The sequence below is a fragment of the Pelodiscus sinensis genome, chromosome 6 (assembly GCF_049634645.1).
Source record: "Pelodiscus sinensis isolate JC-2024 chromosome 6, ASM4963464v1, whole genome shotgun sequence".
NCBI classification, from domain to species: Eukaryota; Metazoa; Chordata; order Testudines; family Trionychidae; genus Pelodiscus; species Pelodiscus sinensis.
Genome location: NC_134716.1, coordinates 37,647,683 through 37,670,421, shown reverse-complemented (window position 1 = coordinate 37,670,421; position 22,739 = coordinate 37,647,683). Strand labels below are relative to the sequence as shown.

The window sequence follows — 22,739 nt, the reverse complement described above, 5'->3', positions numbered from 1 at the left end:
CACCCAGTAAAAACAAATAAGTAATTATGTTGTTTCTGAAGACACCAATGTTGAAGAACTTTGGTAAGTTCATGCAATTACAGACCATAAAAATTACCATGTAGCAACTCAACTTGAAATTATACACTACTTGCATGTAATTAGTGCCACTAACTGGGAAGTTAAATCCACATTTTTTACATCTTTAGAGCAAAAGGTTTCTTAAAAGAACTCTCATAATGATATACAAACAGATATATTGGAAATGTCATACCAGTGGTCCATCTAGTCTGGAATCCTGTCTCTGACAGAAGCCAGTGCATGATATTTCAGAGGAAGACACAAGAAATTCAGTAATGGATAATTATTGGAAACTGTTTCTCGCATTTACTGTCTAGCTACCACAAAGTGAAATAACCTGCCCACATTGCTTCCTATCTCTAAGTAGTTAGTGTCATCATGAAGGTTTATAACCCTTATGTAAGTCTGTCTTACATAACTAGGGGTTATTGTCCTATCAGTGTCTAATCCTATTGTAAATCTCACTAGACTCTTAGCCTCAGTAATATCTGGCACTGAGTTTCACAGACTAACTATACACCGTGTAAAAATATGTTTCCTTTATAAGTTTTAAAGATACTGTTTTTTCTTGTTACTAGGTTTCTTTTTATACATAAGGTACAGCCATAATACTATTTCAATCTGTGGCACTCTAGTTCACATCACACCAGCTCTTCCATAAAGAGAATAATGGCCTGTGAAAATGTCCTGAGTTTTTTTAAGACAGCATCTAGTTTAAGCCAACACCCAAATTTGTTTACCCATTTGAAAAAAAGAGGATGAAACTACAGAAATGCCTTGTAAATACAAACAAACAAACTGAGTTTGCCATTTTTAAGTTATACAGGAATGAAAAAATAGAAACGGCTTTCCTATGTAAGCTGATTTTTGGTGGATTAAAGCTGTTAGGGTACATCTATACAGCAGTGGTATTTCAGAATAACTGATGTTATTCTGAAATAACATAGTCCACGTCGACACTACAAGCAGTTATTTCGACATAATTTTGAGCTAGAGGACTTCTGACTCAGATGTCTATAACCTTCATTTTACGAGGAGTAAGGGAATTCAGAAGAAGAGTGCTCTTTCTTGGACTTCCTGCTGCATAGACTGTGCCAAAAGCCAAAATAAGCTATTTCGACTTAAGCTATACAATTGACGTAGCTCAAGTTGCGTAGCTTATTTTTGCTTTAGCCCTGCTGTGTAGACGTGCCTATACTGACTAAAAATAGTACTTATTTACCCATTGGACTGCAGTGGTCCCATCGTGTCACACTTCCATGTCTATAAGGGCATGTCTACCCTATATTTTCAAAATAACTGAATTCGAAATAATAACTCCTGAAATAACTATTACTAAATAAGCTTATTCCCCAAGGAAAGCAGGAGTACAGACTTCAAAATAACCAGCCTGGTATTTAGAAATAAATAGGATTGGTAGCATGGATGCACTGCTTATTATTTTGAAATAAGGGGGATTATTTTGAAATAACTCCTTCGTGTAGACCAAGGCTAAATGAATAAAGAAAGGAAATATACATGCAAAAATGTCTGTTTAGAATAGATATATGACATTAGAATTGTGATATAAATAAACTAAAAATAAAATTCAGAGTTAAAGACTTAATTCTGTGCCACTAACTCATGCTGTTGGGCCATTATTGCCAAAAGAATATGAATGAAAGGGAGAGGATGTCAGTGTGAACTTCGAATGCTTTTTATCACTCACCTAGATTGACAGCTCTGGGGGTCATAATATGCCATCACCTCTGATCACGTGGTTGGAGACCAATTAATTATTGGCCCCTAAAATTAAGATACCCCTCAAAATGCAACGTAGGAAATTTTAATGAAGTGTTTTTTCTAATGAATCACAAAAAACAGGACTCATTCACTAGCTGTTAACTAGAAGGCATTGCCAACTAATTGGCTGTATTTGCAGTTCAATATTAAACATGTTCAAGAGAGCTAATAACCAAGCTCTTACAGATTTATTGCCCAAAGATAAATCAATATGGATCAGGAAATAAAGAATTGATAAATTACCAGTCACAGAGAGTTCAGTTCACCTTACATGAAAGACGGGCTTCCTAACAGTTCCTTTTATATAGTGTGGTTGTTTACAAGTTACAAAACTGTTCACATCAAAGTTAAAGTTTAACGAGCCAGCTTTGTTTTTGGTGCCTCCCGAAATGCTTCTTTTGTTTTTAATATTAAATTCCAGACACTAAGTGATATGAAAATACTCCCTAATGTTATTCATTCATACATCTCACACTGTTTCCTTGTTCCACATTCTAACTGTGTTTCACAATGCTATCTAGATAATAGGTAGCTTTTGAATTGTCCTAAGTCAAGAACTGAGCTTACTTGTCCTGAAACATCATAGAACGTCTGCTTTAGCATAAGTGAGCCAAAATAAACATACTTCGGTATGATTATCCAACACACATATATTATATTACAGGCTGGTCCAGCATTCTCCGACTTGATTGGTCCCGAATGAATTTGCCAGATCAGAGGAGGTCTCCTGCCACTAGTCTCCAAACCCTCAGCACTGCCACCTCACTACCACACCAGCTAAAACCCTGCCTCCAGACTCCCCACCTATTGCCAGCCCAGCCAGGATGCCACCCAGCTGCCACCCTGCTCCTGACCTGGTAGGCTGCTGCACTTTCTGGCCCTGGCTCCAGTGCTACAGGCTGCTGGGGATCGCTGAGTGGCACAGGCTGCTTGGTGCTTTTGTCCAGGCCCTGGGCTCCAGTCCGGACTCCATGTGGCTGCAGGGCTCCAGTCCCAGCCCCGCACTGCAGCAGGGCCCCAACTTCAGGCCATACTACCCCTACTCTTAGCCTGGCTGCCAACCTTGCTGCTATTAGGCTCCCAAGCTTACTGGTCCAGGAGCATCAGTGGTCCAGAGAGAGCCAGTTTTCAGAGGTGTAAGATTTACCCAGCATTGCTAGAGTCCTTAACTCAATTAATTTTTGCTTTTCTTTGTTTAAATCATTGCTCTGGGATGAGGATGATGGGTTCGGTATTCAGGTTATCCCAGTGAGAAAGGAGCAGCAGCTTGTGGCCAGGTGAGAAGTAGCTCTCCATGGCCTGTGCAGCTCCACCAGGCACAGCCACGGTAAAGATGCATGTCCCCCAGCTGGGGCAAGTCCAGGTTCATCTGTCCTCCCAACCAGAGTCAGGAATGGAGCAAACTGTAAACTTTCCCCTCACTCCCTGATGAAGGGGAACAGCAGCAATGTTTCCACATGAATTGTGGGAGGACGTTTCAGTCCCCCACATGGTCCCTAAATGACACATGGTGGGGAGGCAGTCCCAGATAAGGGAGAGTGTGATTCTGTTTCTTTTCTGTGTAATTTTATGAGAAGCAATCCCATTGTGGGAGCAAGCTGTGTACCAAATTTGGTAGTCCTAGCTCTTACCATTGAGGAGGAATTCTTGAAAAGAGAGACAGACACATGGACAGACTCACAAACTCTCTCAAATATCCAGTAGATTAACACCATGACCATCATACCTATTAATGTAGTGTGGAAGAAAACAAGCCTTCACTCTGCGTTGTGTTTAAGCAACAAGTAGCCAGAGGCAGTTTTATTATGAGCTGCAGCAAGGGAAGAACTGGTTCGGACAGGGGGGAGCCTCCCCCCTCTGAGGCAGATCTTCGAATACAAGCAATTATGAAGCAGTTTATATACTGTCTATAAATATAATAACAACAACAATTAGTCTCCTTCCCATTACAAACACCAATGGTTAACAGTTATTTAGTTCCACCCAGATGCTCCTTATCCCAAGGTCTCTGCCAGAGTCAGCATTCTATCCTTATCTCCGTATGGAGGCGAGAGGCAAAGGCAGCGTCTAATTACAGATCTCGCGTTGTCAGGCCACAGACTTAGCCTGACTCTTGCTCTCTTGTTAACAAGACCAAGATGGCTGCACACAAATTCCCTTTTCCTGCCTCCACAGTAGTATGTATAAATGCATTTATATAATTAATCCAAAGTTAAGAAAATGAGGATTCAGAAAAACATTTTGCATAAAACATTGCATACACAGGAATATTAATGGTTTATGTGCACAAAAAAAGTATATTCTAAGGGCTTCCACCACATCTTTAGCCATCTATATTGTATATTATTTACAGAGTCACTTAATCTCCCTCTTCGTTATCCTCTGGGCATGTTGATCCAGATCTTCAAAAAATATTTAGGTACCTAACTCCTGTTGAAATGAATGGGACTTGGTACCTAAATATCTTTGAGGATCTTGGCCATTTATAATTAATAGCCAGTGAAAATGATTAGATACTGAAATATATGCAGTTTGAAGGCCACACCAGAATACTCAACTAAAGTAATGACTAAAGGATGATGAAGGAATTTCCCCACCAGTTTAAGTCAAGCCTCTGTGTCCATAACACTCTTTGTGCTCATGATGGTATGTGTCTGTAAAAATACTTCTGAAACATAATATCATCTAAAAAAAAATTAAAAAACCCCTCAATTAAAAAGCCCAATAAGCATTATTTTTCCAAAATGGAAAAACAAGGAAAAGCCAAAAGGAGATTTGGGGGAGGTGGGGTACGTATCACCTCAAATTACTTTGTAATGAACAGGCCAGCTACTATGATATTTGTCAAAGAGAGTTTGTTTACCGTAGTTATGCAGTGCTGCTGAATATGGAGCTGATATTGCAAGGTGCTGATGTCGGTCCTCAGTACCCATCGCTTCTAGTAGGATTTGAGGGAAGTCAGCGCCACACAGAAGTCAACCCCAAACACTAGAAGATTTTCAAAATGATGCTCTTCATATGACAATTGAAGAAGAAAGTAAGGCAAAAAAAATCCCAAAGGAAATGTGAAAAGGTAAGAGTCAAAGTTAAATCAGTACAGACTTCTTGGGCCTTTGCAAACTAAGTTTTGACCATTTAATATAGAGTTGAGATCAATGTTGTCAGCTTTAGAGAGCCAATAACAACTAGAACAGGTAAACTATTTGTATTTACTTCTTAACTTTAAACTGATACCTAACATATGTAAAAAAGAGAGACACCAAGTACTGGCTAAGTGATTAGATAATGAGATAGCATGAAGGTAAAGACATGGATGGGGGAGAGAGAGGAATTATCCTGTGAAGGAATTTTCACCAAATCTCTCATTTTTACTCTGGTAGGAATATGCCAAAATACTGTGAGATTAAAGAACACAAACTGTTGAAACCAAGGAAAATACAGTTAAAATAGAATAGCATAAATGGAGCTTTTTAAAGAAAGGTTCAAAATTCTTAGGTCGTATGAGTCCTTTAATTCATCCTGATCAATGCAATTTATTTATTTCCCTGTTTATTTTTTCCCTTTTCTTTCTTTTGGCATCACAGACAAATTGCTACAATTAAATAATTTCTGTACCAGACAAACACTGGGAGCCATTACATCTGTTTCACATTCCTTCCTCTAAATCCAGCGTTCCAGAATGAAAAATTATTTCTCCTGTAGTTTTGTGATACTTCAACTGCCTGAAATATCATACTTCATAGCATTTTGTCTGATTGTGGATCTGCCAAAAATGCTACGCATTGCCATAAATATGTTGGGAAAATCCTAAAGCACAAATCTATAAGGAGCTCTGAAAAAGTGTGTTTGGGTTTGTTTAATATAATTTGTTTCATTTTGTTGCACACAGCCAATACAATCTTACTAGTTGTTTCTGGATGCTGCATTTGGCTGCTTGGTAACTATCAAATGAGGCAAACTAACAGATTATTTTCCAGTGCAATAAACACCTCACTAATAAAGAAACTCTGATTCTGACTTGTTTACTACCAACTAAGAAAATACCTATAGTTTTTCCCAAGTAACCCATGGTAGAGCAAAATTAACAGCCCTCATAATTTATCCATTTTTCCAGGGCTAGACAAAAATGTGTACACTACTAGGAAAATAAGTTGCCTCAGTCTAAATCTTGCCAGAGAAGATTGTCTCTTTCATTTACTGCCTAGCTATCAAAAGTTGGAATATCAAGTGCAGAAGCAGCTTTGAAGGAGAATACAGAAAGGTTGTAAACAGTGTCTGCATGTGTGTTTAGTGATATATTAGCTATATGGAAAGGTAGTAAGCAGGAGATCTAGGGGAGTATGCTTATCTTTCTAGCTGTCTCTAAGCATTTCTGTGAGCATCCATTCCTGTAGTATCAAGTGCAAGAACTATGATATTCTTAATTACTGTAAAAACTCCTAGTTAATAGTTATGACAATATGACCAGATATTGATCTCATTTGCACAGTTGTAAAATCAGAGTGAATCCACTTCAGACATCCACAGTTACTCCAGCTCCACACTAAGGTAATAAAGCAGAATCTAATCCATTGTGGAGATTTACATTAGATTAGATTAGATCTCTATAGTGGATATGTATATACATTCCCTCATTAGCTAGTAGAGGTATTTAAATCCACAGCAACAAATAACTGGTCTGTAATGTAGGAAAAATGTATATTACAATTTATTTTTCAAGATTTCAGAGGTGTAGCCATGTTAGTCTGTAATTGTAAAAACTTTAAAAAACACTACCACTAAACATTTCACAGACAGTCAAAGTTTACCCATACTCAGCCAGACCATTGTCTGAGTTACACTAGTAGAAATCTGGAATAATTCATTTGAAATCAGTGGTGTTATGCTAGATTTCTGACAGTATTACAAAGACAAAGACCTGGTCCAGAATATTGCCTTGACACAGCCAAACCAGTCCTTTGACTTCCTTCCTGGATTCCAGAAAACTAATCTGAGACGAGAGATTTTCTTCTAGGCTTACAGAAGGAATGCAGACAAACCACCAAGGAATACACAAACCAGCAGAATCTATGACTCTCATGGTCCCATATTCCAGCTAATAACTCAGTGATTATTATTAAACCTCATATCAACATGCTAGCCCCTGCATTCCTGTCCAGTGATTTGATATCCAAAAGGAGCCAGATCATGAGTAATATGCTATCAGAGACAGTCGTCTGCTGGATGAGATGCATCAGCTGTGCAAGTCCAATAGAATTGGCTCCTGTGCATATTGCTCCACACTGATCATGTTGTAAGGGTTGCATCAGAGGCAGGAGGGGATATCAGAAGACCTGAAGGGGAACAGTGTCTCTGCTTTTCCAGTCCTTAGTACATTTTTCCTTACAAACCATATATTGCTATCATAAGTTAAGCAGCCCAGCAGCTACACTTCTTAATGCTGGGGCTGGGCATAGACCAGGCAACAGAATCAACGAACCATAACCAGCTCCTTAAGAGCTATTCACTCTCTCCTGAGTTGACCAGAGCTTGGACACAAATACAAATCTGTCCCATAAACTAATTAGGCCACTACCCTTACAGAGTAGGAAGAGAGACACCATTATTATTTGTAATACTTGAGAAGTGCTCGGATACTGTGGAAATGGGAAGCATATAAATAAGGAAAGAGAAAGGAGGAGGTAGGACAGAGATATTGGTAGTTCTACCTTCATGCCAGTTGGTGGCAATAGCAATTTTCTCCTTGCGGGAGTAACACTGGTCTAAGTTCATAAAAGTACCCCCATCTCATTTTTGATGTCCTGACATTTAAAAGTAAATCTTAAGTGTATTAAAAGCCTTCATGCATTTTTAATATTTAACATCTTCCCAGCATTTTTAGTGGCAACTCTGCCATTGAATCGTTCTCTTCTGCTCTTTCTAGGACCAGTTGCTCATTGTACTAAGTGTTGCATATAGTAAGAGATGGTTCCTGCTCTGAAGCACTTAAAAATCTAAATAAAAAAGGGTAGCTCTGTTTCAAGTATAGTCCCGTAGTATAGATTTCTGGGTGATGGACGTCTTAAACAATGGCATTGATTTGTTTTTCTGAATCACCCAAGATCTGTCCTCTTCTGCATCAAGCTTAGGTAATCTGTATTTTCTCCTCCAAATCTTGCAGAAGAATATAAAGTTCCATATTGTCCAGATCTTATAGAATCTTTGCATTTTATCCAAATTAACACAAAGATTAGTCAGGAAAAAAAATATTCATCGGTTCTAATAGGATTTCAGGGTAGTCCATTTAATCTTCTCAAATGCATCATGGATCCAAATAATTCACTAGCATTCTTACTTATCTCTAGACTTAAGCATAGTGTGGGTATGTTTAAAAGATTCATACCCTCCAGTTCAAGATGATTTGATAGTCAGTGATCTCTGTTGGTCCCATACCTCTGATGTCATGAATTAATTTTGCCAGTTGGGTTTCAGTTATAAGGTAATTCAAAGTAACTCATAGCATGTTTAGTCTAAAGATCCAAACTAGTGACTTACTATCTGGTAATGAGTACTTAAGTCCACACAGCAGTCCAAATAGATCAATGGCAATTCTTTCCACGGGTTCTCTAACAATGCACTATTGAAGGATAGAATAAGGATTCTATTGTGGACATTTTTTGGTGCACACATATTGTTTTCAGCACTTCTAGCTGTCAGATTGTCACATGTTCATTGTAGTTTTGCCAATAACTAATTGACTATTAGGATGTCATGAACGTTCATGTGAAAATCAAAGTACATAGTAAATCTTTCCATAGGACTTCCTTAAATTTCCTGGTACTTCCAGAAAGCAATTTACTTAGACCATCTTTGGTTGAAATTTCCCATCCCCAGTGAGTGTAATATATGGCCAACTAGGAACCTCATGGTTGTGCACCATGTCACATGTGGAATATTATGGCGCAGCAGGAACAATACTTAGCCTATAAAGAAAGTGATACCTACTATGACCATACTAGCTAGAAAAAAGTTCCTTTTGCTCAGTTGGCTGAGACCTATTATTTTAAAGCCAAAGATCCTAGGTTTCTCCCCTCAGTATCTTGTATATGCAGTTCAGACAATAACCAAAATATCTGTATCTTTAGGGATTGATTACAGAATGGCAAACTTCTGTTGAATTTCATTCTTTACAAACATCAGTTATTTAATACAAGTTTTGTCAAGCTGTGATAATTACCCGGATAATTCTTATTAATTAATTATTATTATTATTTAAAGATTGGTACCAAGATTACTCCTTCCTAGAAAAGTGTCATAATCACATAGAACCATGATGGGCTGCATGTGGCCTGCAAGCCATAGGTTTCCCACTACTGAGCTATGTGTGGCTGCATGATGTATTTTGTTTACTGTTGCCCACGTACAGGGTTACCAGATTCTGCTAATTTCTGACATAAGAACAGCCATCCTGGGTCAGACCAAAGGCTCCTCTAGCCCGGTATCTTATCTGCCAGCAGCAGCCAATGCCATATGCCCCAAAGAGAGTGCACACAACAGGTAATCATCAAGTGATCCTTCTCCTGTCATCTATTTGCAGACAAACAGAAGCTAGGGACACCATTCCTACCGATCCTGGCTAATAGCCATTGATGGACCTAATCTCCATAAATTTATCTGGCTCTTTTTTTTAACCCTGTTAAAATCCTAGTCTTCACAACATCCTCTGGCAAGGAGTTCCACAGATTGATTGTGCATTATGTGAAAAAAAACCTTCCTTTTGTTTGTTTTAAACCTGTCACTTATGAATTTCATTTGGTGACCCCTAGTTCTTATACTGTGGGAATAAGTAAGTAACTTTTCCTTATTTACTTTTTCCACACCAGTCATGATTTTATAGACCTCTATCATATCCCCCCATAGTGTCCTCTTTTCTAAGCTGAAAATTCATTTGCCATTTTGTTGCCATATCACTTAGTTTGGTGAGATCTTTCTGAAGCTCTTCACAGTCTGCTTTGGTCTTAACTGCCTTGAACAGTTTGGTATCATCTGCAAGTTTTGCCACCTCACTGTTTACCCCTTTCTCTAGATCATTTATAAATAAGTTGAATAGGATTGGTCCCAGGACAGACCCTTGAGAGACACCACTAGTTACCTCTCTCCACTCTGAAAACTTACCATTCATTCCTACCCCTTGTTTCCTGTCTTTTAACCAGTTATCAGTCCATGAGAGGTCCTTCCATCTTATCCCATGACAATGTACTTTATTTAAGAGCCTTTGGTGAGGGACCTTGTCAAAGGATTTCGGTAAATCTAAGTACACTATATCTACTGGATTCCCCGTGTCCACATGTTTGTTGATCCCCTCAAAGAACTCTAGTAGATTAGTAAGGCATAATTTCTCTTTACAGAAACCATATTGACTTTTTCCCCAACAAATTATGGTCTGGCAATTTTATTCTTTACTATAGTTTCAACTAATTTGACCACTACTGACGTTAGACGTTTGACCACTACTGACGTTACCAGCCTGTAATTGCCAGGATCATCTCTAGAACCCTTTTTAAATATTGGCATCACATTAACTATCTTCCAGTAATTAGGTACAGATGCCAATTTAAAAGATAAGTTACAAACCACAGTTAACAGTTCCACAATTTCACATTTGAGTTCTTTCAGAACTCATGGGTGAATGACATCTGGTCCCGGTGACTTGTTACTGTTAAGCTTATCAGTTTATTCCAAAACCTCCTCTAATGACACCTCAATCTGGGACAATTTCTCAAATTTGTCACCAAAAAGAAGGGCTCGGGTTTGGGAATCTCCCTAACATCCTCAGCCATGAAGACCTAAGCTAAGAATTCATTTAGTTCCTTCGCAATTACTTTATCATCTTTGAGTGCTCCTTTAGCATCTCAATTGTCCAAGGGCCCACTGGCTGTTTCGCTATCCATGTACTTTTTTTCCTATTGGCATTACTAGTGACACATATATAAAGCAAGGGCACTTGAAGTGAGGTGTGTGCTGATTGCACACAACACTGATTGTGAGAATTGTGTGCTCCCACTGTATCCAATCAGATCACTGCTGTGGTTCAATCAGCATACCCTGCATTTCTAGGTATGCAAGTGCAGTTAGCCAAACTGCCCTATTCTGAGAGAACATCTTGGTTATGAAACACTCATGCCCCACAAGACCTTTCCTAGCAGGGTGCAGGGTCTGGGGTACAACACTCCCCCAAGGCCCACCACTCTTCTGCCCCCAACCCACCTCCACTTCAATCCTCCCCCCCAACCTCCATTCCGCTCCACTCCCTACCCTCCCTGCATCACTCACGGGAGTGAAGCACAGTTGGGGCCAGGCTGGGGTGCTGCACTTCTTGTCACTGCATGACGCAGTGACCCTGCTGATAGAGGGCAGGAGCAATGCTGGCTAGTGTGTGCGTAGCTCCACTTTCCAGCCCCCCATTGCCACAGTGAATGCAAGGGGAGCTGACCCCTGATGTTGACCTTCACCAGTCCTCCCCGTCCTCCCCCACATTCCACCTGCCCGTAATCCCTGAGGCCACCCTGGACCTACAGGCTCCCGACACTATAGTTGGTGAAATGCAGGATGGTTGGGGCTGCCATTGAGGGGCCTCCCAAAGTGCAAGCCCTGGGGTGACTGCCCCAAGCCAGCCTCTAGACAGTATGGCTCTGAGATGAAGGAGGGCCGTTCATGTGGCCCATTCACTGGCTTTAGTTATCCATCGCTGACCTAGAAAATAATGTTTGGTTGGGGTGAAGATTGGAGATGAGCCTGTAGTAACCAATGGCTCGCAATTTAGTGGTGTAACCATCTGGGATTGGTAATAATTTGGTCATTGGTAAATTACCAGCGTACTGTAGTTAATTTCTCAGTGAGTAGGAGTCCTATAAATTCTTGGATTTCTTTTTGGATATTCTGAGCCAAGTTCAGTCTGGTTGCAAGAGGACTCCACTGAATTTGATCCTCTTTCTCCAATTTTCTGATCTAGCAAAAGGAGGAAATTAACTTCAAGATATTGTTTTTCTATTTTTTGCAGTAATTGGCAATGTCAGAGGACATGCAGGGAGAACCTAACAACCTATGCAAGTTGTAGTGGGGAGTCAAGTACATAGATGCTGAAAGCAAGTGTTCCATTGTAAGCCATATATTAACTCACTTGGCAGTCCTGGCTTAATTTTACAATTAGTGGTATAGATAAGAAAGACTCCCAAAGTGCCATATCCCACTGTTTCCCTGTAAAACTGGGTCTGGATTCTTCTCCACTCCAGGTTTTGCCTAGGAAGACAGAGAGAAGCACTCTAGGAAGTTACACACAAGATAGGTATGAATTTCTCATGCAGTTGGCACAAAGATTTTGTCCATGGGTTAGATGGCAAAACCTAGGAAAGCCCCAGAATAAGCCATTTGAAAAGAGATCTTTCCTTTTCATCAGGCTATCATTTTCTGAGGTGCTTTTTAAGAAAAATCGGTTCAACGGTGAGTGTTTCCCTACAGAGATTAACAGAAATTCCTGGGAGCAGGTTAAGGAAACTCTCAAAGAACCTTAAACTCAGAAGGGAAATGTATCCCTGGAGCTCAAGAATAACTGAAATCTCCCAGGAGCTGAGAGCTCTGCCTTAAATAGATCTTTATGAGAGCAGTGAGATTGTTACAGTTTGGGGTTTAGAGTAAAGGATATCATGCTGGGACAGTGAAGCAAAAATTGATCTACAGCTAAAATGAGAGTTTTATTTATGATCTCTACTACCTCTTTTGGACCTGGCATAGTGTTTCTAACTGATCAGAGAGCAGGTATGATTTGCTAGACATGGAATATCAGCTGAGGAATATCAGGCAGTATCTACAAGATACCTCAGTTAACAATACGTCAAGTCAGCTCCAAATGTTGACTACTTATACTGGCTAATATGTATGTCTAAAAAGAAATATGGATTTTCCTTATTTCTAAGTAGTGGTATCTTAAGATAAAAGTAATATAAAATAATGGAAATTGCATTAAGTTAACTAAGTTAATACAACAAAGTGAGCAAATAACTTCATGGAGATTTTTATCAATTCTTATTAAAACATTTAAACAAAAAAGCAATAATTTGCCTAATTAAATGCTGAATTATTTCATTCACTTTTTTGTTTTCCACAGTACACTGCCTTAATAATTGCAAGCTCTCAATGCCTTGTGCAGTTATAAAAAACAATTTTGGCACCATTCATTGTTAATTATAAGTTTGTCATACACGTCATGTATGTCGTGTGTCATGTGACTGATTTAGGTGTTATTTTGTTTCAATGAAAGCCACTTTTAAACTCATTTATAAAATACTTGAATAGAAGTGGTACCACACTAATTTAGTATTATGATAGGGTTGCCATTCTAATATTAATTAACTTTTGCAATGCTATAAAAGGCCTCAGTATGTAATTTCAATTGCAAACAAAAAGTGCAAGCTTTCATTAATCAAGACTTTTTAGTCAAATTAAAAACATTGTAGGGGAGAACCTCAATATTAATTCAAAGTGAAGACTGATGAAATCACAATCTCTGTTTTGGGGTTTATAAATTTGTTTGCTCCTTTATTAATTATACATTATACTCAAAACATCTAAAATATAATCAAACTAACCAAACCAAACTATTTCAACAGGTTTCTACTTTTGTCTCTCAAGCACAACCAAATTTGTGAAAATTAATACCCTTCATAAACCTGCATTTAAACCTCATTTTGCTTTATTTTATGCTATTTTCTTCTATACCATAATTATGTTAAAAACTATTAGTTACTAAAGTTAGTGCTTTCAAAAGCTTAACAAAAGTTTAATTCCTGTCAAGAACAAATTCCTGCAAAAGAAGTGGATAAAAATATATATTAGTAAATATTGATAAAACCTCTCAGAAAGATTGAGTATCCATTTTAGAAGACAAGCGCCTTATTTATTATGGAAATCTAGTAATGCACAAGTAAAGGAAGTAAAAACTAGTGTCTATGTAAAAATTGCAAGAAAATCTAAACCCGGGTATATTTGTGCTAAAGAATTGGGAAAAACAGAACAAAAGCACATCCTGAGTTATTAATTATTTGGCCCCTGTTACACTGTAAAGAAACTAAATTCAATGTATAAGAGAAATGTAACAAACAAAAATGTTTTCACATTAACCAATTTAAACTGTTTGCGGTGTATCCTATAACGACTCTGGAAGATATCAGTGCACAGTGAAGAAACTCCTGGACATCAGAAGAAGAGGAGATTAAGTGTTTTATAAATAATAGACTGTTTAACTACACTTCAGTTTATCATATATAGTAGGAATGTAAACAAGTAGTTTGCATTAACCGTATTGGTTAATCTTCTCGACTACTTGCATTTTCCTCCCCATTGCTGCCTCTGTGTTAGAGGCAGCAGGGGGCAAGAGGAGAAACAGGAATCAATGCTGTCTGCCCCTCTCATCTCTGCATGCTGCTGCCTCTGTCAAAGGCAGGAACGCAGTGAGGTGGGGGGCTAGGGGAAGTTTCCACAAAGCACCTTCTGCCTGCGGTGGGCCCAGCTCACTACAGGCAGAGGCTGCCTCGCAGCAACAGCTCCTATCTGGGGAGGTCCAAGCTCCCCATAAACAGAGGCTGCTCTGAATCCCACGAGGGGAGGTGGTTTTTAAACTGGCTCCTCTCACGAACCGGCTCCCACCTGGCACCCCGTGCTGCTACCTCTGAAACAGAGGTAGCAGCACAGGCTGAAAGAGGGCTCCCTGGGAGTGGGGCTGGATTGCCCTGGCTGCTGGCCTTGCCCCCAGGGACTACAGAATAGTCGAGTAACTGCTAAGAATTCATGCAGTTACTTGATTAATCAATTACCCGATAGCTAACATCCCTAATACATAGGCAACCAGAAGACTTTACCCAGCATTGTCCTTCAGGGTGTGGGCTGAAGGTATATGTGTGCAGGAGTCAGGACTGATAGGTGGTGGGGTTGCTGTTCCATTATGGAAGATCAATAAATGTGCCAATGCAGCATTTTTAAGACTGCAAATCTAGTATTTTGCCACAATGGCTCAGGCCAGTACAATGGGACAGAGAAGCGAGACACTAGACTTGTTCTAACACCAGTCTCCTGTCCATAAGCTTACCAAATGGTGACAACTATCAGTAAGGACTCCTAATATGGATGGACATTAATGTGTAGAACTAAGTTTCTTCAAAGGACAATACCTAGAATGCTAGTATCTGAAATAAAGATTTGAAAGGAACTGAACAAGATACAGAACTGGGACTAACTGATGGGTTGGATTTTAGCAACATGTAAAGAGAGATGTAACTTGTAAAATCATCATGTGAATAATACTAGCTGAGATGTGTAACTTTAGGAGGACACCTTCTGCAGAAAGTGAAGGTAACATCGCTGCATTAGATGGCTTTCCAGAGATTGGCATCATGTACAACCTTTGTCCTATTCTATATTATTACTGACTTATAGAAATTAACCTGACTGGCATTGGTTATTTGGCCTCCTTAATATATTTTATAGCACGAAATGTGGTCAAGCAGTTGACTATACTATTTATCAACACAACTATCAGATAAGCAGTGTGTGTTACATTAGTATTTACCAATTTCTGGAGTGGATCTGGAATCTTACCAGTTTAAAAACTGGCAGATGATTCATTAGCAGCTTTTGAAACTTCTTGCTGGGTATGTATTACGACAATGAATGAATAAAAAGGCAACATCCAATGTAACTCCCCAGGAATAAGAAATAATAAGTCCTGTCAAAAACAAAGTGCTTACAACTGCTATTTCTAGAGTAGTTTATTTTCATTGTTGCTCACAAGAAGTGAGTCAACATAATTATATAAAAGGACAAAAAAAATCTACTTGTTCCTTCCTTTCAGTGCATCCTACCAACATTAAATCATCATGAGCTGATGGGTTAACAGCACTTGCAAAAATCAGGCCTATTTAGGTGCCTAAATGTGGACTTAAGAGACTAATTTTAGACACCCACTGGAAAAAAAAAAAAACTCAGCCTCTTTATCTTGCTTAGACTGTAACATTTTTGGGCAAATGTGGTTTGAATTCATGTCTTGCACAGCACCAAGCACATTGTTGATTCTTAAAAAGTAATGAGTAATATTAATAGTTAATATCATAATTCCCAGGTTGAATTCATACCCTACTGTATTTTCCTTCACCAATTTCTTACCCTTCTTAAATGAAAAATAACATGCCAACAATATAAATACATTCTCTGGATTTTAGAAAGGATTGGAAAATTGAGTGAAGAACTTCTGGAATTTAAAAACGAGGGGTATTACTTTCCTTACCAAAAAAACCTGTGTGCTTCTTGTTGCTTCTTTAGAAATGTACCAACCGCCACCACTTTATGGGAGGCAAGCAAGGCAAACTAAGAATAAGAAATTTAAGTGAGACAGACTGTCAGCACATTTCTGTCTGTCAGAATACGTGTGTGCATAATAACTGAAATCCATTCTAGTCAGCAGAACCTGAATTCCAGCCTGAACTTCAGGTATCAGATGATCATCATTCTTGCTGCCACTTTGCACTCAATGGCAATGCATATGATGTATCTGCAGCCGTGCTGAAATTAGCCCTATCCTGCTGTCCCTTTCTAAACATTTCCCTGTTATCTCCCTCTCGTCTTGATAGCTAATACAGTTCCTACAGCTGCTATATCATATTAGGTCAGAGAGATGAAAACGAATGCCATTTTCTTGATAGCTTATGCAGAATTGTTGTAATTTGAATCAAGTCTCTCTAGCATCTTTTTTTTCCCCCTCTCTCCCTCACTCTTTTTTTGTCCCATACTGAATATATTGGGGCCCTGGCAGGCTGCCATTCTAACTGCACATTAGAAATGGTAGAGTTTTCCTCTATCTGATTCTATAAAATGAGTTCACCAGAAGGTGCAGACCCAGCACATTTGTGGTTTTTCCTATAAATTACTTTAACACTGTGTCCAATCATATATATAATTTCAGATTTTCAATTTCAACTCACTGCTGTGTCAGCACAGACTCCACTGATATGTCTAACATATTTAGCTTAAAATGAAACGGATGGCATTTCATTACCAGGAAGATAATATTTTTGAATATGTTTGCTGCATGGCAGGATCCATCATTATTCTGCCATTTTATGTTCAGAGTGTGTAATAGCTTTTTAATGCTTTGATGTTTTTTATTTATATGTGTAATATTTTTCTAATACCATAGGGAGGCTTCACTCATTGGACACATTATAAAATCTTAATTAAATGTTTTTAAGTATTAGTAAGAGGGAAAAGGCTGAGAAAATTGCCAATATTTTATTTAAAATGTAATGAAGACTAACAACAAAACCCAAACCATCTCTCACTCACTCCTTCCCTTTGCTTCTCTGTTCCCCTCAACACTCAAAACACTTTGAAGAGAAAAAAGAGAAAGAAAATCCCATGGTCTCTTGAGATGCTAGAAGCTGTCAGCATGAAGGTAAGTAACATAGGAAATCTTGAATGTGCCCAGCTGTGAATGACAGAAGCCCTCTTATTGGCAAAAGCTTCTGACAGGACTGAAATCCTTAATACCTGGTTTCTCAGTCCTTTGACCAAGTCATGGAATTTTAAAACGGCTAAGAATTTCCTCAAAGTTTTTCTTGCAAAGAAATGATAATGCGTACATATATTACTGTAATGCCATGGCTAACAGCATTTCAAATGAACAGTTAAGTAGTAAAGGGCACATGCTGATATTAGCAGCTAATGCTAAAATGAACCATATTAACTGCTTCTTGCATTTGGACTATTCCTGTTGTTATGCTCTGCACATGATTGAACAGGAAAGTTGTCTTTTTAAAAGAAGGTTGACATATGACAGTGTGGCAGGTGAAAACTGTGCCCTCCTACATCCAAAGTCTTTACATTAACACTTTCTTATAGATTTTTCCCCTTTAAAATTGCTACAGCCAGTAGGTGTCAGTTTAACCCTCAGTTTCTGTTTGTTCACAACAGAGAAATAGAGTTTCAGGCTAAAAGACAAACATTGCCAATCGTGTCATTTACGTAGCATTGCATTTGTATAAACAGATTTAAACTGCAGGATTATTACTTACTTCTGTGAAGTAGGTTAGATTTATTATCCCCATTTTACAATGGGGAAAGAGAGAGAGACATAAATTAAAGTCAACATTTGCAAACATGGGCATGTAGAGTTAGGAACCTAAATCCATACTTAGGCATTTAAATAAGCATTTGATTTTTATGGGGCACTAAACAGTTGCAAATCCTATTGATGTACGTTAAGCATTCTGAAAATCAGATCACTTGTTTGGGTATTTAATAAGCCTTAGGCACCCAAGTTTGAATATTTTGGCCTAAGTAGCTTGCCAAAGGTCAAACAACAAGTCAGTGTCAAAGCTAGAAGTGGAATTCATGAATTCTTATTCCCTTACTCTTTATCTAATTCAGAGTATAGACGAACAAAAAACTCTGAGTTACTGATAAAAGATACTTGTGGAGAGATGGAAAATATTCTGAGGATAAAAACCAGGAATAAAAATAGTGTTCCCTTAAGAAGAAGAAGATAGGAGAGACAGAGTTATAATACATCGTATCTTGATCAAAATGGAATTTGTGCTGAAAATGCTAAAATGTGACGAGTTTATTTATGTCTCTTTAGCAAGAAATATTAGGATATAAAATAAAACAGTTTTTTAAAATCCTTGTAATTTAGTTGTTTTCAATTTCATTTTTTCAGCCTTTCCTATGTGATGTACTATAATTCACAATTGAAAAAAATACAGATAGCTTTAATAATAGTTCCTTGTGCCTTTTTATAACTTTCCAACCATTCATACCTAAGCTAACATCTGCGACTGACTCATATTGCCCACATCACTTACCTTCTGTTTTCTCATCACTGCTAGTTTTACCCTGGCTGCCTGCTTATCTATGAAAACATTCAGAACCAAAGTTTCAAGACATCTCCATTTGTGGGTATACAACTTTGTGAGTACAAAGATCCTCACTGAGCCAAGTAAATTTAATGGAAGATCTCCCATTAAGTTTGAAGAATGTTGGATGAGGCCCACATGTGTGAACACTTACCAAATACCATCACCCAAATGCACAGCTGACAGGGTTTGTGCAGGTTAAGTCCTATCCCTTGGGCATGTAAATGAGTATTACTGTCCAAACAGGTGCATTTGCAAAGCTGTCCATGCACAAATGGAGACCAAGTCAAAAACTGGCCTTCAAATAGATTGGCGAAGGAAGGGGGATTCCTAATCCTTAATTCAGAGCCCATTTTAGAGACAGTTCATGAAATTCAGGCCTCCAAAATGCAGTTTCATGTTAAATTTTGAACCTGGTATAGTTTATGTTAAATGCCTTTAAAATTCCTTTCAGTGAATTTTCATAATGACTTTAGCCAAGTCCTTTTGTCTTCCAATGCCTCAGTTTTCCTGTCTTCAAAATAGAGGTAATTATACTAATCCACGTGAACTCTGAATCAGCCAGAAGTGCCCCTGGATCTCTTAGTACTACTCAACCCTGCTAGCACCTGCATCTCTCAACATCAGACAATGCCTTAAAGATAAACTCCAGCCCTTAAACTGAACATATTCAATTACATTTATCTTTGTTTAGAAGACACCCTCAATTAGTGGCTGGCCTTATTTAATTGTTGTACCATTGCCTCGCAAGCCTCCAGGAGAAGTAATTAAACTTAGTAGAAGCTGCCTCATCTGAAAGGTGCCCTTCATTTAAAGCTGCATAAAAATTAATTAAATATTGTAGAAAGATGTATAGCAAACACAAATCTACCTCCATATATCAGGACCTGTCCCAAGGCATTGTAAGCCCTCTGTAGAGTTTCTTGCCTTACTTACCTATAATGTCTGCAAGTACAGTAAAAAACAATGTGTCACATAAAACTACTGTGAAAATGCTGTCAATTGTCAGTTCTGAAACGAGAATATACAGACGACAAAAATATAGTTTTACTTCAATGCATCCAAGACAATTTGAATCGCAAATTTTGTTGGGCCAGCAAGAAAATATGGTAATTTTTAAATCAGAATTACTTTCTTAGTTATGTTATTGTGAAGAGGATGGCTCACTATAGTGCCGCCTTCTGGTCAAGCATAGCATATCTGCTGTCTTCCTGTCTGGCACTACACTGGTCAGCCTTTTCCTGTGACTTGGTCCTGGAGAGAGGGCATTTTAAAGTTTCTCCCCTTCTGGGGTAACCAACAAACAGAAGCCAAGGGGATTAACACAAATGAATCATCTCAAAGCTGGGTATAGGCTTGCTTCCTTCAGAGGGCACTCAGCAAGCTATGTCCCTCAACTGAACTGAACAGAAAGGAATGACCCCTTCTCAGAATGATGCAGCCCTTCCCACAAGGCAGCACCAACAGGCGGCAGACCTTTGTGGAGCTCTTGCCTTCACACTATCCTTTCTACAGTTCCTGCAGACTGAAAACCAGTTCTCCTTCCTGGTCTGCCATTGGCTGCCCTGAGTGTCTTCCTTATAAGCTTTTCCCTCCAATCCTGACATCTCTCACAGATATACCGCTTGCGCCTATATTCGCTCACTAACCCTATGTTATGGGTCTGTATAGCCCATCACAATTATGCAGACAGCATTTCCTCTGTTCAGAAGATATTGCTGAGCTGCACTTAAAGCATTTTAGGAAATTCCTCAGCTGGTGTAAATCAATTTAGTTTTACTGAAGTCAACAGAACTATGCTGATGTACCTCAATTGAGAATCTGACCCTTACAGTGCAATAGCAGATGGCACATCCAACCAGATGCTGAAAATATGTTTTCTTGTAACAGCACCAGCTGAGGATTATGCACCTTGGGAAGGACTCAGACCTAATTAGCACATGCACTCTTCTTACAGTGCATTCTAGGGCTCCACTAGCTGAGCCAAGTTGGTGGAAGGAGAGGACACAATGCAATCAGCTGGATGAGGAAATAATCCATTTCAAGTAGTGAGGTAGGAAGGCATTTTCATTTTCAACCTGAGGCTAGACAAGCATTTCAATCAATACACAATAGTGTGGAAGTAGAGCTGACAGAACTGCAAATGCATTATACTTGCAGAGTGCTGACAATGTGCTTGGTGCTGTACATTTATAGAAAGACTCCATATTAATGTGACTTACACACCTTTACAGTATATGGCCTTAAGATAAATGAGAAACAGATGGTCCATCCCTACCCTACAACTTAAAACTATCAGATAGCTAGTAGACATCTTTTTCCACATCAGTCATCTGTGCTTCCTTGGAAAGCTTTAAAGGAAAAGTGGGGACTATTTCTGAAATGTGTGCTAGTGCGTTCATTCTGCATATCCCACTGTGTGCAACCCTTCTTTCCCAGTATTAATGTTCTAATGGACTGTGAGTGTGAATGGTCTCCATAATTTCATTGGATTCTAGTTTTCTTCACTGTGGGGTAGAAAATCAACAGAGGGGAAAAAATTGCATGATTAAGCAACATCAGACTATGATTTAGATTACTTTTATGATTAAAAACTCTAACCACACTGTATGTACTGAATAGTATAGGTACAACCCAACAGCTATTTGTTTCTTTAGAAAGTGAAACTATCTTCATTTTCGACAAGGAGTCCTGTAGCACCTTAGGCCGTGTCCACACTCAGGGGTTCTTTTGAAAAAAGTACCCTTTTTTCGAAAGAACTTCCCCTGCATCCAGACTCAAGCCACGTTCTTTCGAAATTATTTCGAAAGAACGCGGCTTTTCTTTCGATGGCGGTAAACCTCGTTTCACGAGGAAGAACGCCTTCCTTCGAAAGTTCCTCTTTCGAAGGAAGGCGTTCTTCAATGTAAAGAGGCCGTCTTCGAAAGAGAGCATCCAGACTCGCTGGGTGCTCTCTTTCGAAAAAGCGGATTTCCTCTATCGAAAGATCCGCCTGCAGTCTAGACGCGATCTTTCGAAAGAGGCTCTTTCGAAAGATGCTTTCGAAAGAGCCTCTTTCGAAAGAAGCCTGCAGTCTAGACACAGCCTTAGAGACTAACAGATGTATTGGAGCATAAGCTTTCGTGGGCAAAGACCCACTTCATCAGATGCATGTAGTGGAAATATCCAGAGGCAAATATAAATATGCAGGCCAGAATCAGGCTAGAGATAACGAGGTTAATTCAATCAGAAAGGATGAGGCTCACTTCTAGCAGTTGATCTGGAGGTGTGAATGCCAAGGAGGAGAAACTGCTTTTGTAGTTAGCTAGCCAGTCACAGTCTTTGTTTAATCCTGAGCTGATGGTGTCAATCCTGTCCATCAGCTCAGGATTAAACAAAGACTGTGAATGGCTAGCTAACTACAAAAGCAGCTTCTTGGCATTCACACCTCCAGATCAGCTGCTAGAAGTGGGCCTCATCCTCCCTGATTGAATTAACCTTCTTATCTCTAGCCTGATTCGGGCCTGCATATTTATACCTACCTCTGGATATTTCCATTACATGCATCTGACGAAGTAGGTCTTTGCCAACGAAAGCTTATGCTCCAATACATCTGTTAGTCTATAAGGTGCTACAGAACTCCTTGTCGCTTTTGCAGATCCAGACTCATACGGCTACCCCTCTGATACTATCTTCATTTTCTTTTACCACTGCTCAGATTTGCATTATTGTGTGTTTAAGGGATTTGTATTTTGTTGAATCACACCATACCTATACGTACTAATGTTGCCTATTTTAAAGATGACCTGAAATGCTCACTCTCTCTCCCCTTCTTTCCCTCCACTCCCTCCACTCCACTCTCCCCCCAAAAAATTTGCTTAGGGTTCCCAGAGATAGAATATGGGTAATCATGGATGAATATATTGTGAAACCAAGAGCTGTAAATCATATCCCCATTTTCTTACTTGGAAAATTGAAGCT

General features: G+C 38.9%; 1 long non-coding RNA gene across 1 annotated transcript in view; it reads right to left on the bottom strand.

Moving 5' to 3' along the window:
• The window catches only part of LOC142830049 (uncharacterized), a 66,667-nt gene extending 47,804 nt beyond the window's left edge, over nucleotides 1–18,863 (bottom strand). The window contains exon 1 of the long non-coding RNA XR_012905071.1: nucleotides 18,729–18,863. This is a non-coding gene — a long non-coding RNA (uncharacterized LOC142830049). The remainder of the gene's footprint in view (nucleotides 1–18,728) is intronic.
• Between the last annotated feature and the right edge of the window lie 3,876 nt (nucleotides 18,864–22,739).